Genomic DNA, 14,764 nt, shown 5'->3' on the forward strand with positions numbered 1-14,764 from the left:
AGGTGCAATAATATTAGAAATCTGATCATATGTAAGCTTTTCTATTATGTTACACGTTATTCACTGTCCTAATTCCATGTTCGGAAAAAAATATGCAGCTACTGTAATATTACTTAATGAGTTTAGTTTGGCACATTTATGTCAAACAGTATGTAAACCCCAAATTTGACTTTTGTTAGTATTAAAACTCATGTTAAATTTAACTATTGTCTGTGTCGCCACTGCTAAATCAGCGCAAAATTATTTTAATAGTTTTAGATTTTTTAATATAGTCACAACAGACCTATTGTATTGAACATTTTGGGACTGAAATTTCTTATATTGGACAGCTGCCTGCAATTACACACAGAAAATGCCATGTAGTATGTCCGAAACTATTTTATATTTTTGATTTTTTTTTTGTTGTTTTATTTTATTAAAACTCTCTTATTTCCAAAGTTGAGCTCTAAGGATATAAGTAAAATTGGTGGGAGCCCTACTGTAAAGGCTAAATTCTCATTTACTATTAAAAATAATTTTTACTTGTCTCATCCATCTCTCCCATAGGCCTCCATGTGACTGGTTCTCCAATGCCTTTCCCTTCAGTGCTCCATCTGTCATTCACACTCGGACATCACCGCATACAATGCAGGTTCAGAAGCCCTCCATTGTAAGTGAGGATGCTGAGGGCAGGTGAACAACGCTGAACATCAAATCGAAGAGAGCACTGGTTCCTGGACGATCAAGTGATAAGGTAAGTAAAAGTGCTTTTTAATGGTACTCTAGGCAAAAATTTAACTCTTGCAGTGTGGGGAGAGCTCCACTGCAAGAGTAGTTTTTTGCCATCTACCTGGAGTTTAAAAATCACTTTTAGGTTTGTGTCTTTCTTCTGTGAAGGTGTAACATATTTATTTTCCAAGTCAGCAACTAAGAGAGAATTGAAGTCAAAGCTTTATCATGACAGCCAAGGAATTCACGCTCGCAAAAGGAGAGTTCAGCAATGACAGCCTCCATAACTCTTTCATGACAAAGTCATTTTCAGGAAAGCTTAATATGTTACTAAACCCAGGACCCTGCATTCACTATATCTGGTCTCCCACAGTACACACAACATGGAAGTGCACATTATTTTATTTTAGTAAATATAAACTGCTAAATACCTTTTCTCATCAGCAGTTAGAGCAGTCTTGTGGCTTCTATCAGCGTTCAGCAGAGCACAGATTAAAGCTTGTAGGAAGAGTTTTTTTTTTCTGCTCTAGGAGGATGAAAAACCCCTGACCTCTGTCTGGACAGTGCTGATTGGCCCTGTGCTGATCACATGCACTCTCCCAAGAAAAAAAAATCCTCTCTAGTAATGCACACGAAACTGAGCATGTGCAGAATGGCTATGGTTCAGTCTGTCTTATCAGGAGATAAGACGTGGACATTTGAACAAGAGGAGGAGCAGAGAAGTCAGGATCAAAGGGCCTTTTTACACTATGCAGAGGAGTAACACCTTAGGTACCACAGTGAGTATAACAAGCATGCTTTACTGCATATACAGACTGATTTTACTGTTGAGGGTTTAGTAACACTTTAAAGTGGCTGTAAAGACTCAAAAAATTTTTTACCTTCATGCATTCAATGTGTTGAATGCATTCAACCTTCTGTGTGCAGCACCCCCCCCCCACTTACCTGAACCCAAGTGGCTCTCTGTGGTCTCTCCCCCAGCTGTCAATTATAGCCAGTGAGCCAATGAGAAGAGAGCAGGGGGAAGGGCCAAACTGCTTGCTATGGCGGCACTCAATAGGAGGGAGGGGCCAGGAGCTCCGGCAGGGGACAGAAGAAGAGGAGGATCAGGGCTGCTCTGTGCAAAATCACTGCACAGAGAAGGTAAGTCTGACACGGTTGTTATGTAAAAAAAAAATCAGCCTTTAATATTGTGATGAACGTGGGATCGCTGCCACCAATATGTGACGATCCCACGATCGCTGTCACCAATATGTGACGAACGCGGCGTCAGACCCCTGACCTTCTCACCAAACTCGTGACCGAAGGACTGGCCAATCTGAAACCGCGATGTCACGTGCGTAACAATGCCACACCCAGCTGCACCCTGCACAACGATTTTCCAGCTAATTGGACGACAATCGATGTACCGGCAGCCTGAGCGATTGTTACTGGGTCAGGTTAATTACGAAATAAACCCTTCACACTGCCACCACCTCCTTTTTGTACAGAGAAAGAGGAAACTCGCCGATATCCGCAATAACACTATAATGGTTGAGGTAATTGTCTGTATAACACGGTCACCACTGGCCGGTTATACAGAGGGTTAAACAAACACAGTAGCGTTCTCTTTAGAGGCAGGAGTTCGTAAATTGCAATTAAGAGCTTTAGAAACAGTTCAACACTTTCAGCAGGAAAGATTTATTACTGAAAAGTCAAAAGGGGGTGCAATAAAATATTTACAGAATAAAGATGTAACCAATATATATATAAATATACAGAGAACAACAGCACAGCAAAGAGATAACAGGGAGAGGTTAAAGGGTTAAAGTACTTGCCAAAGTTATGGGTTAGCATATCAAGTTTCAGAGAGCAAAAGGGCACGGGTCTCCCCAGGTGGATGTTGTGTGTATTGGTGTTAAAATGGGAGAATTCTTCAACTTCCCTCTCTTAGGCCTGACAGCCCAATTTGTAGTTCCCCAGCAGGGAGAGTCTCTAAAGCCAAGGACCAATGCCTCATTTAGGGAGGGGTGGTCTGGGCGGATATCTCAACTAGAGACAAAATCTCTCATACTCATTTTTTGGCTCATAACTTTCCATATGCATAAGTGACATTCTACCCGCGGGTAGATTATTATGCAGACACGTCTGAGGATTGATTAGATATGAATTATGAAATTATACACTGAATGGTTCCCGAGATCTACTTTTCTGCTTTCCTATGTATTCGAGACAAGGAGAGTGACCCATCAAATTGTTCCTCTCCTCTTAGCCAATCTGACGATATGTCTGGTTTTTATGTAAGTCTCTCATATTCCAAGATATGAGACATAGGGGAAAAATGGATTTTGAAAAGTGTTTATCTGATTCGTGCTTCGTTGGAATGCCTTGAACTCCTGGGAAAGCTTGCCTTATCTTATACGAGGTGTTATATGGCACAACTCGCTCAGACAGGCAGGTACCTTGGTCAGAGAGGTGTTTTATAACTCTGGGCTCCCTGCTGCCCTGACCTGCCAGGGACACACCCAGCACACACACACTGGCCAAATGTCTCTGTGCCTCTCAGAGAGGGAGGGGGAGGGAGTGAGGGGAGAAAATGGAGATTCTTAACAAAATGGAGGCTGAGTCCTGCTTCTGGTGTGCACGTTCACGACAAATATCACTTTAAAAGAGAAAATGTAAGTTGGTTGTTGTTCTAATGCTATACCGCTGAGGCCAAACTAAATTTAATTATGTATTATTAGATAAATATTTATTTGCATATTAAAAGTTCTTCTTTTTTTTTGCATAAATTATAATAATAACTATTTTTTCATATCAGAAACATCTGATTTACATTTCAAACTAAACTGTGGAATTCCTAAAGAATCCCATATTATACAATCAAACCCTTGCAGACCATATCTAGCAAACCAAACATACCCACTAAACCATTGCCTATATTTCTGCTTTCCTGGCTGTGGGGAGGCTGCATGAATGCATTAAACACAGTTGAAAAATAACAGATCAAAAGGTAAAAATAAAGATATGAAAGCCTAAAAAGGAAACTAATGCAACCATTTTAATTTTGCTTTGACATTTTAGTAAAACTGCAAATTACAACGTTTTATACTAAAAAAAGTGACCATAAAACATTTCCTGAAGTATTTTGCTGTAAAATTATGTAAAGTGTAACTTGTCCACCGTAGAACAGCTGGGGCCTGGTTCATTTATTATCTTTATACAAGAGGAGTAAGAGGGCCACATGTGGCCCATAAAACACTAGTTTGGCATCGTTGGTCTAAATCTTTGAACAGTGAAAGTGTAAGGCCAGATGGAAAGACAAAAATAATAAACCAGATTTGGATGGAACTAGATATGTTTAGTCAAGTGCAAATGATTTTTGCTAATAATATTTTGTGCTGTATTTATAGATCTAAACACATGACGAGAGCACATGGGTAATTACATGTTAGCTCTTTTGTTTTCTTCCGAGCAGTCTCACATTTTTTTCCCTGTGATATAATTAGAATACGGATACCCCATTGTTTACTTTAAACTACCGAGTGAGATTGGGTGGTTGACACTGTAGAAAGGACGACTGATAAGATATTAAAGAAAACAGCTGCAAGTTATAAGGGGGGAGATTTACTAAAACTACAGCACTTAGAATCTGGTGCATCACTGTATGGTAGCCAATCACCTTGTTCACTAAAGCTTTGACGATAAGACCTGGAAGCTGATTGGTTTTTATGCAGTGCTGCACCTGATATTGCACCATGAAGTTTTAGTAAATAACCCCTCAAAGTGACAGTCATATTGGCTAACCAAATAGTTTGTAGCAAGGGTGTCCCTAGGCAGGTGCGGGGGTGCGCACCGTACTGGGTGACACCTTTTGCATGGGGTGACGCTGGACCCGATCCATCAGGGGCGGACTGACCATTTGGGCACTCGGGAACTGCCCGAAGGGCCCAGGGTCACTACAGGGCCCAATGAGAGGCTCAGTCCGTCTCTGTATGTGCCGCTGCTGAAATAAATAAGCACTGAGGAGACGGACAGTGAGGCAGGCACTTCAGACACCTCTCCTAATCGGATTTTCAGTAGACGGGCGGGTCCACATCCCTGCCATGGATGCTGAAGTCGGAGAGCTGGAGGGGCAGGCAGAGTATGCAGCAGGTCAGTGTGTAATCCCCTGACCCTGGTGGCAGCACTGCAGCTTCATGTAGTAGGTAGGGGGGCGAGAGAGGGGGGAGAAAGAAGGCAGAGAGAGAGGGGGGGAGAAAGAGAGCAGAGAGGGGGGGGAAGAGGGCAGAGAGAGAGGGGGAGAAAGAGAGCAGAGAGAGTGGGGGGGGGGAGAAAGAGGGCAGAGAGAGAGGGGGGAGAAAGAGGGCAGAGAGAGAGGGGGGAGTAAGAGAGCAGAGAGAGGAGGGGGAGAAAGAGGGCAGACAGAGAGAGGGGGGAGAAAGGGGGGAGAAAGAGGGCAGAGAGAGAGGAGGGGAGAAAGAGAGCAGAGAGAGAGGGGAGGGAGAAAGAGGGCAGAGAGAGAGGGGAGGAGAAAGAGGGCAGAGAGAGAGGGGGGAGAAAGAGGGCAGAGAGAGAGGGGGGAGAAAGAGGGCAGAGAGAGGGGGGAGAAAGAGGGCAGAGAGAGAGAGGGGGGGAAAGAGGGCAGAGAGGGGGGAGAAAGAGGGAAGAGAGAGAGAGGGGGGAGAAAGAGGGCAGAGAGAGAGGGGGGGTAGAAAGACGGCAGAGAGAGAGGGGGGAAGAAAGAGGGCAGAGAGAGGGGGGGAAAGAGGGCAGAGAGAGAGAGAGGGGGGAGAAAGAGGGCAGAGAAAGAGAGGGGAGAGGGGGAGAAAGAGGGCAGAGACAGAGGGGGAGGAGAAAGGGGGCAGAGAGAGAGGGGGGAGAAAAGGGGCAGAGAGGGGGGAGGGAGAAAGAGGGCAGAAAGAGAGGGGGAAGAAAGAGGGCAGAGAGAGAGGGGGGAGAGAGGGGGGAGAAAGAGGGCAGAGAGAGAGAGGGGGAGAGAGGGGGAGAAAGAGGGCAGAGAGAGAGAGATGGGGGAGAAAGAGGGCAGAGAGAGAGGGGGGGAGAAAGAGGGCAGAGAGAGCGGGGGGGGGGAAGAGGGCAGAGACAGGGGGGAGAAAGAGGGCAGTGAGAGAGGGGGGAGAAAGAGTGCAGAGAGAGAGGGGGAGAGTAAGAGGGCAGAGAGAGAGGGGGGGAAAGAGGGCAGAGAGAGAGGGGGGAGTAAGAGGGCAGAGAGAGAGCGGGGGAGAAAGAGGGCAGAGAGAGAGAGGGAGGGGGGGGGGAAAGTGGGCAGAGAGAGAGAGGGCAGAGAGAGGGGGGAGAAAGAGGGTAGAGAGAGAGAGGAGGGGAGAAAGAGGGTAGAGAGAGAGAGGAGGGGAGAAAGACGGTTGACTTGCTTTAAAACTTACCTTTTCGTGGAGCTCGTGGAGAGATCAGTTAACCCCGTATAGGTTGCAAACCAACGATGCCCGCAGGATGGATCGGATCTGTGGATTGGGGAGTATAATGGATCGGACTCAGATCCATTATGCTCAATCCGCAGATCCTGCGGGGATCGTCAGAGGGTGTGTCACCTAGTGTTCCGGCACTGGGTGACACCAACCCTAGGGATGCCCCTGGGTTGTAGTGCACTTCTTCACCACCTTCACCCCTGTGAAGATGGACCATGTCTCAGGTCCTATAGAATGCATTTATTTCAAATCTGGAATAAAAGCTAGTATTGCTGTCAAGGCCATATTTGGAGCCCATGCTGACCCACTTAAAGTAGAACTAAACTCTCTCAATCAAGTTGACTATTTTTAATTCTTATTCTGCTAGCATTAATTAATAGATAGGAATATTATATTATATATTATATTTACTTGTTTTAACTTTTTTTTTTACATTTCTTCAGGTGCTTCCTAGTTTCTGCTCTTGGCCAAAATGATGTCATACATCCCAGGAGTCTTTATGGGCATTTTGTTCTTGCATTTGGAGGAGGGGAGAGGGTGTTTTCTGAACTAAGCACCCTCTCCTGCCTGCTTGCCTGTGCTAAGGAAAGATGGACTCCAGGAAGTAAATGCTACATGGACCATTTGCCCTTACTCAAGATGGTCACAGCTAGAAATTCTAAGGGGTACTTTTCAAAGTGATTTCTCAACAAAATAAAGCATGGAGACATGGATAGATGGGCGAGATTACTGTGAATATTAAAAATGAATTAAACACCACTATTGCCTTCAGAGAAATCTTGTACCTAAACTGCAAAATCTTGTAGTATTTTTATACTGCACTATTTGCTGTTAAAAAAGAAAAATCCCCTGAGATCTTGTAAGATCTCGGGAGAAGGCTTTTTTTTCATTTCAACAGATGCATGTAATGTTGTACAGTGTATGCACGAGATGAGGCCCATTTTCAAAATGGCAAAATGGCTTGGGAACAAGGGCCCAGGCGTCACAGGAACATACTGAAAACTCTGAAAAATGAAGAAAAAGCTACATAGACATAGGTACGTATACTTGTTTATTACAAATAGTGAAAGCAAAATCACTACTATAAGAAGCAACAGGGGTTTATTTACTGAAGACATATACAGCCATGGCCAAAAATATTGGCACCCCTGCATTTCTGTTAGATAATGCACCTCTTCGCCCAGAAAATTGTTGCAATTACAAATGTTTAGGCATTCTCACATTTATTTCTTTTGTTTGTATTGGTATGAGAAAAACTGTGGAGAAACCAAAAGCCAAATCTGACGCATTCCATGCAAAACCCCAAAAATGGACTGGACAAAATTATTGGCACCTTCTCAAAATTGTAAGAAATAATTGCATTCCAAATTTGTGCTGCTCCTGTAATTTGTAATTACACTCACTTGTATCAATTACCAGATCTTAATGGTCCTGTGTCCACTGTGTGCAACATTGTCAAGAAGTTAACTGCCCATGGCATTGTAGCTGATCTTGGATGTGGATGAAAAAGAAAAATTGATCAAAGATTGCAACAGAGGATTATTCGAATGGTCGATAAAGAACCTTTATCAACTTCCAGATAAATTCAAGCTGACCTTCAGGCACAGGGTACAACTGTGTCAGCTCACACTATACGTCACCATCTGAATGAAAAGGGACACTATGATAGGAGACCCAGGAGGACCCTACTGCTGACACAGAAACATAAAAAAGCCAGATTGGAGTTTGCCAAAACTTACCTGAGGAAGCTAAATTGCATTATCTGATAAAAATGCAGGGGTGCCAATATTTTTTGCCATGACTGTGGGGAATTTTCCCTTAGCTTAGTGAATGTGATGAAAATTCACTTTACAAAAAGTACCCAATCTCCTGTAAGAAAATTAGTGAATTTTTCTTTGCACATGACTGATGTCAGCAGAGCTTCACTCATTCACAAAGCTAAGAAATTTCCGTGCAAAGTGAACAGCCTATTTGCATTTGATAAATCATCCCCATAGTGTCTACTTAATATTCATAACTACAATTGGGTGCAAAGAACTAGAAAATCTAAGAAATAAATACCACTATACTTTTTTTAAATAAATTTGGCTGTAGTGCTTTAATTACTGGTTGTAAAAATAGCAGATAAAACAGCTTTATGAAGATAACCATAAACCATTAACTTTTCTTATACTGCTAGCATCAATATTCAATTAACCAAAACATAGGTAGTTCAACCTTTAAGGCCCCGTTCAGACATTGCGTTGTGGGAACAAGCGCTCCTGCTTGCAATTTTCAAAGCGTGATTTCTGCATGTTGTGCATAGGACATCCTATTCACTTCAATGGGCTGCCCTATGGGCATATATCGCCCAGGAGAAGCTCCTGCTACTTTTTGTGCGACAAGCTAAAGATATTTTTAAAACAAGCATTTTGGAACCCAAATGCGAATTGTGCCACCATTTGGAATCATGGTCAAATCGTCTAATGCAAGTAGGTCTAAAGCTCAAGATAACTATTAGAGTAAACATAACAGTGAATAACTGTCCTCTTCACTGGGGAAGGGACTAAAACCACATAATATGAGCTGCTATAATATGAAAGGGGGGGGGGGACTTGACAAGTTGTACCCACTGTCTGTGCTGTTCCACAATTCTGGTCTTCTTAAATAATACATTTTATGGAGTTTCAAATGTAAATACACACACAGGAACAAAGAAAATATGTATGTGTTCGAAAGTATATAGGGACACAAGGCAAGTCCCACCCTTGATGGGTTACAACAGATACCAATCAATGGTAAATACAATGTAATGTACCAGTTATGACCAGTCATTAAATTACACAGGGTCAACAGTTCTTGATAGGGGTTGAAAGCCCATGCTTCTGCTATCACTGGTGAGTACGAAATTAAAGACCTCTTTCTTCTTTTATAGATCTTCTGAATGATACATGGAATACCATTGATCATCCATGAAGTGTCAAGCACCAGGTGAGACAGCTTTTCTTGCTATGTAAAATAAGTGAGCGCTCCGTACACAAATAGCAGCTAGAACACTAAAGGAAATCACAATAACCTCAGAAATGACAACAGATAAATAAAGTGCAGCGCTAAAGAATAATAAATAAAACAAAAAAGTTCGTCCAGTTGGCTGAATTTCATATATGACACAAATAGTAATCTTCACAACAGCAGATAACTCTAAAAAGCTTGTGACAGGAACAATGGCAGAAATGCGCACTCACCAACTGCGCATAGGAAATGCGCATATAACCACCAAATGGAGTTAAAACAGCAGGCAGATGGTGAGCTTCCCTCAGGAGAAATGGTCATCAAACTTGGGTGGAGTAGTAATCTGCTAGATCCAGAGGTCTCCTTTAAGGATATGTGGGTTTTCAGCCTGGGTACAGGCCTCCCTCCTCTGGATACTGGATGCTATTAAGGATTGCTCTGTGGGTGTAATAGCTCCTCCAGAAAGGAGCCAAAGAGAGGGAGTGCCATTAGTGTAGTAAATTATTTGATGTTTATTGAATAAATTATGGTAAAAAGGTAAATAGTAGGGTGCAGGTACAATATACGTGCCAATATGTGATAAAAGCAGAGTACTGCAGCACTGATCCTAAAGTAAGATGGCCGCCGGACCTCCTCATGGTCTCAGCGGCGATGATGTCACACGCTCTCAGCTCCTCCTGAGGCCTTTCGTGCTAAGGCACATCATCAGAGGGGAGGCTAACATTTCCTATGCGCAGTTGGTGAGTGCGCATTTCTGCCATTGTTCCTGTCACAAGCTTTTTAGAGTTATCTGCTGTTGTGAAGATTACTATTTGTGTCATATATGAAATTCAGCCAACTGGACGAGCTTTTTTGTTTTATTTATTATTCTTTAGCGCTGCACTTTATTTATCTGTTAGCTTTTCTTGCTATAATTGCCACCATAGGACGTACCACTTACTCTTCCACATTCCATAGGTGGGAGGGGCACTGCAGCTGTTTGAACTCAACCACAACCCTCAAAACCTCCCTCCTACACACACCTGTCAAACCACATCAAATAGTGAGTGTGGTCAAATTTCACTAACAGTGGGAGGTTCTTAAAAGGGCATTACATATCAGGAGTGCAATAAGTACTGACTGCTGAGTTCGGGGGGGGGGGGGGTTTACACACAGAGTCCAAAGCTCGATGGTGCGCTATGTGCAGAATTCGGGGGTGTGATGCAACATGTACATAGTGCAGAGCACAGGGGTGCGCTGCATACAGAGTGCAGGGTTCCAGGGTGTACTACACACAGAGTGCAGAGTTCAACCTTCTTGCCTTCTTCCACAGCTGCTTGCCTCTGCATCCCCCATCCACATCTCACTTTCACCCATCTTCAGCTCGCTCTGACCTCTACATACTAACCCCCCCCCCCCCCACTGTCCCATCTTCTCCCCCTCCTCCACCTTTCCCACCTGCAAGGATGCAGGGAGATCAGACACTGGGGTTGTCGGCATCCGAACTGCACCCCAGGCACCTGCATCTCCCTTGTCCCCATCCTGCATTCAGTGTGAACCACTCAGGGTCAGATCTGTTGGAGTTGTTGGGAGACAAACTGTCACTCATAAACACAGAAGCAGGACTTCTGTGTTTACATGTGATTTTGGTAAACAGGGAGCAGAGGACCTAAGCCAGAGGTGGAGGAACTGCATTCCACCATGTTCCAGCTGAAAGAAACACCATACGAACCTGACATTCCTACTTCTGCTCTAAGCTGGACAAACAGATAGCTGTGATTAGTGGGTAACAAGCAGATGATCAGAGCTAGTCAGCTAAATGTGACACACCTCCCACCCTGCTGCTGCCGTGCTGCTTCCCCTGTTCCAGCCTTGACCACCACTCCCCCTCACCTATCCAACCCGATCCCCTGCAGCCACCGGCTTCAGGTGCTGCAGGGCAGCTACAGGAGCTTTTAAAAATGCTTACATTTTCCCCTGTCAATCCGTTTCCTGCAATGCCGCCCCCGCTCACCAATTCCTCTGTCTGTCACTTGCGGCTTTACCTATCCCTCGGAATCTGTCCCTTGTTGTCCAGCTCTCCTTCCTCCCCCTCCTGCTGGCTGCAGCTTCTAATGGGGAATATGGGGGAAGCTGTTATTAGGATGGAGAGCGGGAAGGTGTTAAACATGTGTTTACCAGCCCCTTTACTTTCCTTGAATGGATATAGTGAGAGATCAGTACTGATTGGTCCAGTATCCAGTCATCACTGAAATATAGTAAACAGTGTTTACTATACTTCAGTTTTGTGAATGAATAGGAGTCTCTATACAGACTCCTATTCATTCATGTACAGAAAAAAAAGAGACATCAGGGGTCTGCTTAGACCTCTCATATCTCAACGAAGACCCCCTCCCCCCAAAAAAGTACAAAATACTAAAAAATAAAATTGTAAAAAAAAAATAAATCAAATTAAAAAAAAAATAGTAGGCCCTTTTTTACGCAGGGCATGGTTTCTTTCACAAACTCTAAAAGCTGTAAGGGAAAAATTACAAAAAAAGCAATAGAATAATTGCAAAACTGGCCTGGCCACCTGAGCTTAAAAGTGGGGCGCAGGACCTGGCAGCGATAGGGTTAAAGGTGAGTGATACTGCAAAAGGTGCATTTTTACTTGGTGTTTTATTGGGCTATTTTTTTTTTTTACTAGAGTTTTAGGTAAGTTTTCTAAGTAAGTACAGTATATCCTAAGAAAGAAGGGTTTACCTGACAGATAAGTGCATTAAAAAAAAATTTTTGCTTTAAACATGAGCATTGTTTTTTTGCATAATTATACCATTTTGCTAAAATATAAAAAAAAAAGAAAAGTGACAAGTGAAAAGTGAGTTATGCCTACTAGACAAATGCCCTCTGAACATAAATAGTACCCATATGGTTTCTATCCAATTTAAGCAGAATCAAATCCTTCCTATAAATAGTGTTTCCTCCTTTGCAGCTTTGTTGCAGCAACAGAGGCTCAGTGTCGTCACAACAAGAGAGTGGAACCTGGTCAAGAATTGGAGGAATAAATGTGGCGTCCCAGCTATGAGCCAATAACTCTAATGTACCTTGCTGAACCAGCAGCCTAGCTGTACATTTCCTCCATACATTATACAATGTCAAGGCCATATGTGCTGCTCAGTTTATTTAGAGGATGGCTATTTGGGTTGTCAGCTCTCACTGTATACGTGAAATGTACAGGCTGGACTGGCTTGCTAGCTTTTTTTTTTTTGCATACGTCCTAAAAGCATGTTTATGCCTCATGCAAAAGTAGGTTAGTAGGGCGCTGACTGTGAAAAAATATCAGGGGAGAAAAATCCAGTTCTCTTTAATAGTAATAATTCACATCACATCACTGGCTAGGGAGTTTACCTGTTATTCTTTATGTATCGCAGGGTGCGAGTCACAAGCAACGCTCATATCCAATTAAAGTCTTGCACAGCCGTACAACCTGAAAAGAGAAATTGTATAGAAGTAGACTGTTTTATAATTGAAACAGAAACATCTTTCTTATCATGTACAGTGAATTTATCAGAATAAAGATTGAAATGATTAACCTGCTTCCTGCAAGTGTTTATGTCGTTTTTTTTTTGGGGTGTGGTGGGAAGGTCTGAAAATCTAAAGAGATAGGTTGTATAGAGATGAAGCTGGTAAGTGAAAGGAATAAATAGAACACAAGGGAAAGAATGAAGATTAATGGGAGGAAAAATAGAATGAAGAAAGGATAGAAAAGAAGAATGGGGTTGAGGGTGATAGAGGAGATGAATGGCACTGCTAATGGCATGTTAATGGAAATCAGTGTTGAAAAAAAAAGACACCCCCATACCGGTTATTTGTAAAGACAACCCGTGGTGTTTTATTTTAACCCCTTCATGCCAGATCATCCCGGCGTGAAGAGGAGTTCCTGCACCGAGAGGTGGGCGGGACGGGGCGCGGCTTAGTGTCATGTGGCCGCCATGACGTCACGTCACGGCCGGTCACATGATCGGGAAAGGTACCTCACATGTGTGCTGGGAGCGCGCAAGGCGCGCGCTCTCAGCACATATGTTTTTTGTTACATGAACGCAAATGTGCGGCCACTCAGCATCTAGGCCCAGAGACCGGGAGGACGCACATTTGTGTGCGGCCGGCGTGAAGGGGTTAAGTATAGCTTTTGGAGAGAGTAGAGAGGGATTGGAACACCTGTCAGGTTTTTATTGCTAAAACAAGAACAAACAGGGCACTGGATTCCGATATTGTAAGGGTTCCTGAAACTGTCACCAGGCACATTGGCTCCAGTTCACCAGCACTGCACAAAATGGAGACTCCCCTCAGGAACAGGGAAAGGACCCAGAGTTGAGAATCCACATACATACAATCCAATGAGAACTGCTATACTGATGACACTCAAATCTATCTTTCTACCCCTCAGATCACTCCATCAGTCTCCTCACGCATCACTAATTTACTGATAGATATATTGGTCTGGATGCCGGACCACTTCCTCAAACTCAGTCTATCCAAAACCAAGCTCACAATATTTATTCCCCCACGTGCCTCTTCCTCTGTCTTCGCTGTCAAGATCAATCAGTCCATCCCAGCCAGGGTGCTAACTGTTATCCTGGACTCTGAACTCTCCCTTGGGACCCACATCCAATCCCTGTCCAAATCTTGCTGCCTCAACTGCTGCAACATCTCCAAAATATGCCCCTTCTTAACCAATGACCCCACAAAGCTTCTAATTCACTCCCTTGTTATCTCTCGCCTTGACTACTGCAATACTCTCCCCATTGGCTTACCTTTACATAGACAATCCCCTCTTAAGTCCATCATGAATGCTGCTGCCAGACTCATCCACCTTGCCAAGCGTTTGGTGTCTGCTGCCCTTTCTGCTAATCCCTCCACTTGCTTCTGTTTATCCAGTTAATAACATTCAAAATACTAATAACCAGGGCTTTTATTCTCAGAGAGTATGTGCAGGATCTCCCCCCTTCTGAGTCACCTCTTGTCTCTGCCCTTACCCACCTCCGAGCACCGTTCCTTGGTTCAGCTCCCTTACCCACCTCCCAGTATTGCCCCTTTTATAGTTATTTATATGGAATTTGGTATTGATAGAAAGAAAAGCAGTAAAATAGATCCCCTGCAGTCAGCTACAGTAGACCTTCCCACCAACAATGGACCCCCCACAACAAAATACCCTCCAACAACAATAGATCCCTCACAGCAACAATTGACCCCCCCTGGAAACATAAGACCCATCACCAGCAATAGATCCCCCACCAGCAACAATAGATTTCCCTCCCCAAAAGTAGATCTTCTTTATCAACAATAGATCCCTCAGCAACCAGCATCAACAGACTCTCCAGCATACCTCAGCACCCCTTGCCATTACATTCATCCAGTGCTGGAGGTGCTGGAACGCCAGTGCATTCCCCCCTTGTTCCCCCTGAAAAAAAGCCCTGCTAACAACTCTTACAAAGCCCCAGGCTACATCACTAACCTAGTCTCAAAATACCAACCAAATTGTTCTCTCCATTCCTCCCAAAAGCTCCTGCTCTCTAGCTCCCTTGTCATCTCCCATGCTCACCTCCAGGATTTCTCCAGAACCTCAACCATTCTCTGGAACTCCCTACCGAAATATGTCTATCTCCTACTCTGTCAAC

At 43.7% G+C, this 14,764-nt stretch overlaps 1 long non-coding RNA gene across 1 annotated transcript; it reads left to right on the top strand.

Annotated features, from left to right (window-relative positions):
• The first annotated feature begins 565 nt into the window (after positions 1 to 565).
• LOC149465163 (uncharacterized) lies at positions 566 to 6,896 on the top strand. Its single transcript, XR_016312242.1, has 2 exons — positions 566 to 733; positions 6,581 to 6,896. It is a non-coding gene; the product is annotated as an uncharacterized LOC149465163 (long non-coding RNA).
• Positions 6,897 to 14,764: the final 7,868 nt, after the last annotated feature.

The sequence above is a fragment of the Staurois parvus genome, unplaced genomic scaffold (assembly GCF_062004578.1).
Source record: "Staurois parvus isolate SC_StPar_1 unplaced genomic scaffold, SC_StPar_1.0 ptg000142l, whole genome shotgun sequence".
NCBI classification, from domain to species: domain Eukaryota; kingdom Metazoa; phylum Chordata; class Amphibia; order Anura; family Ranidae; genus Staurois; species Staurois parvus.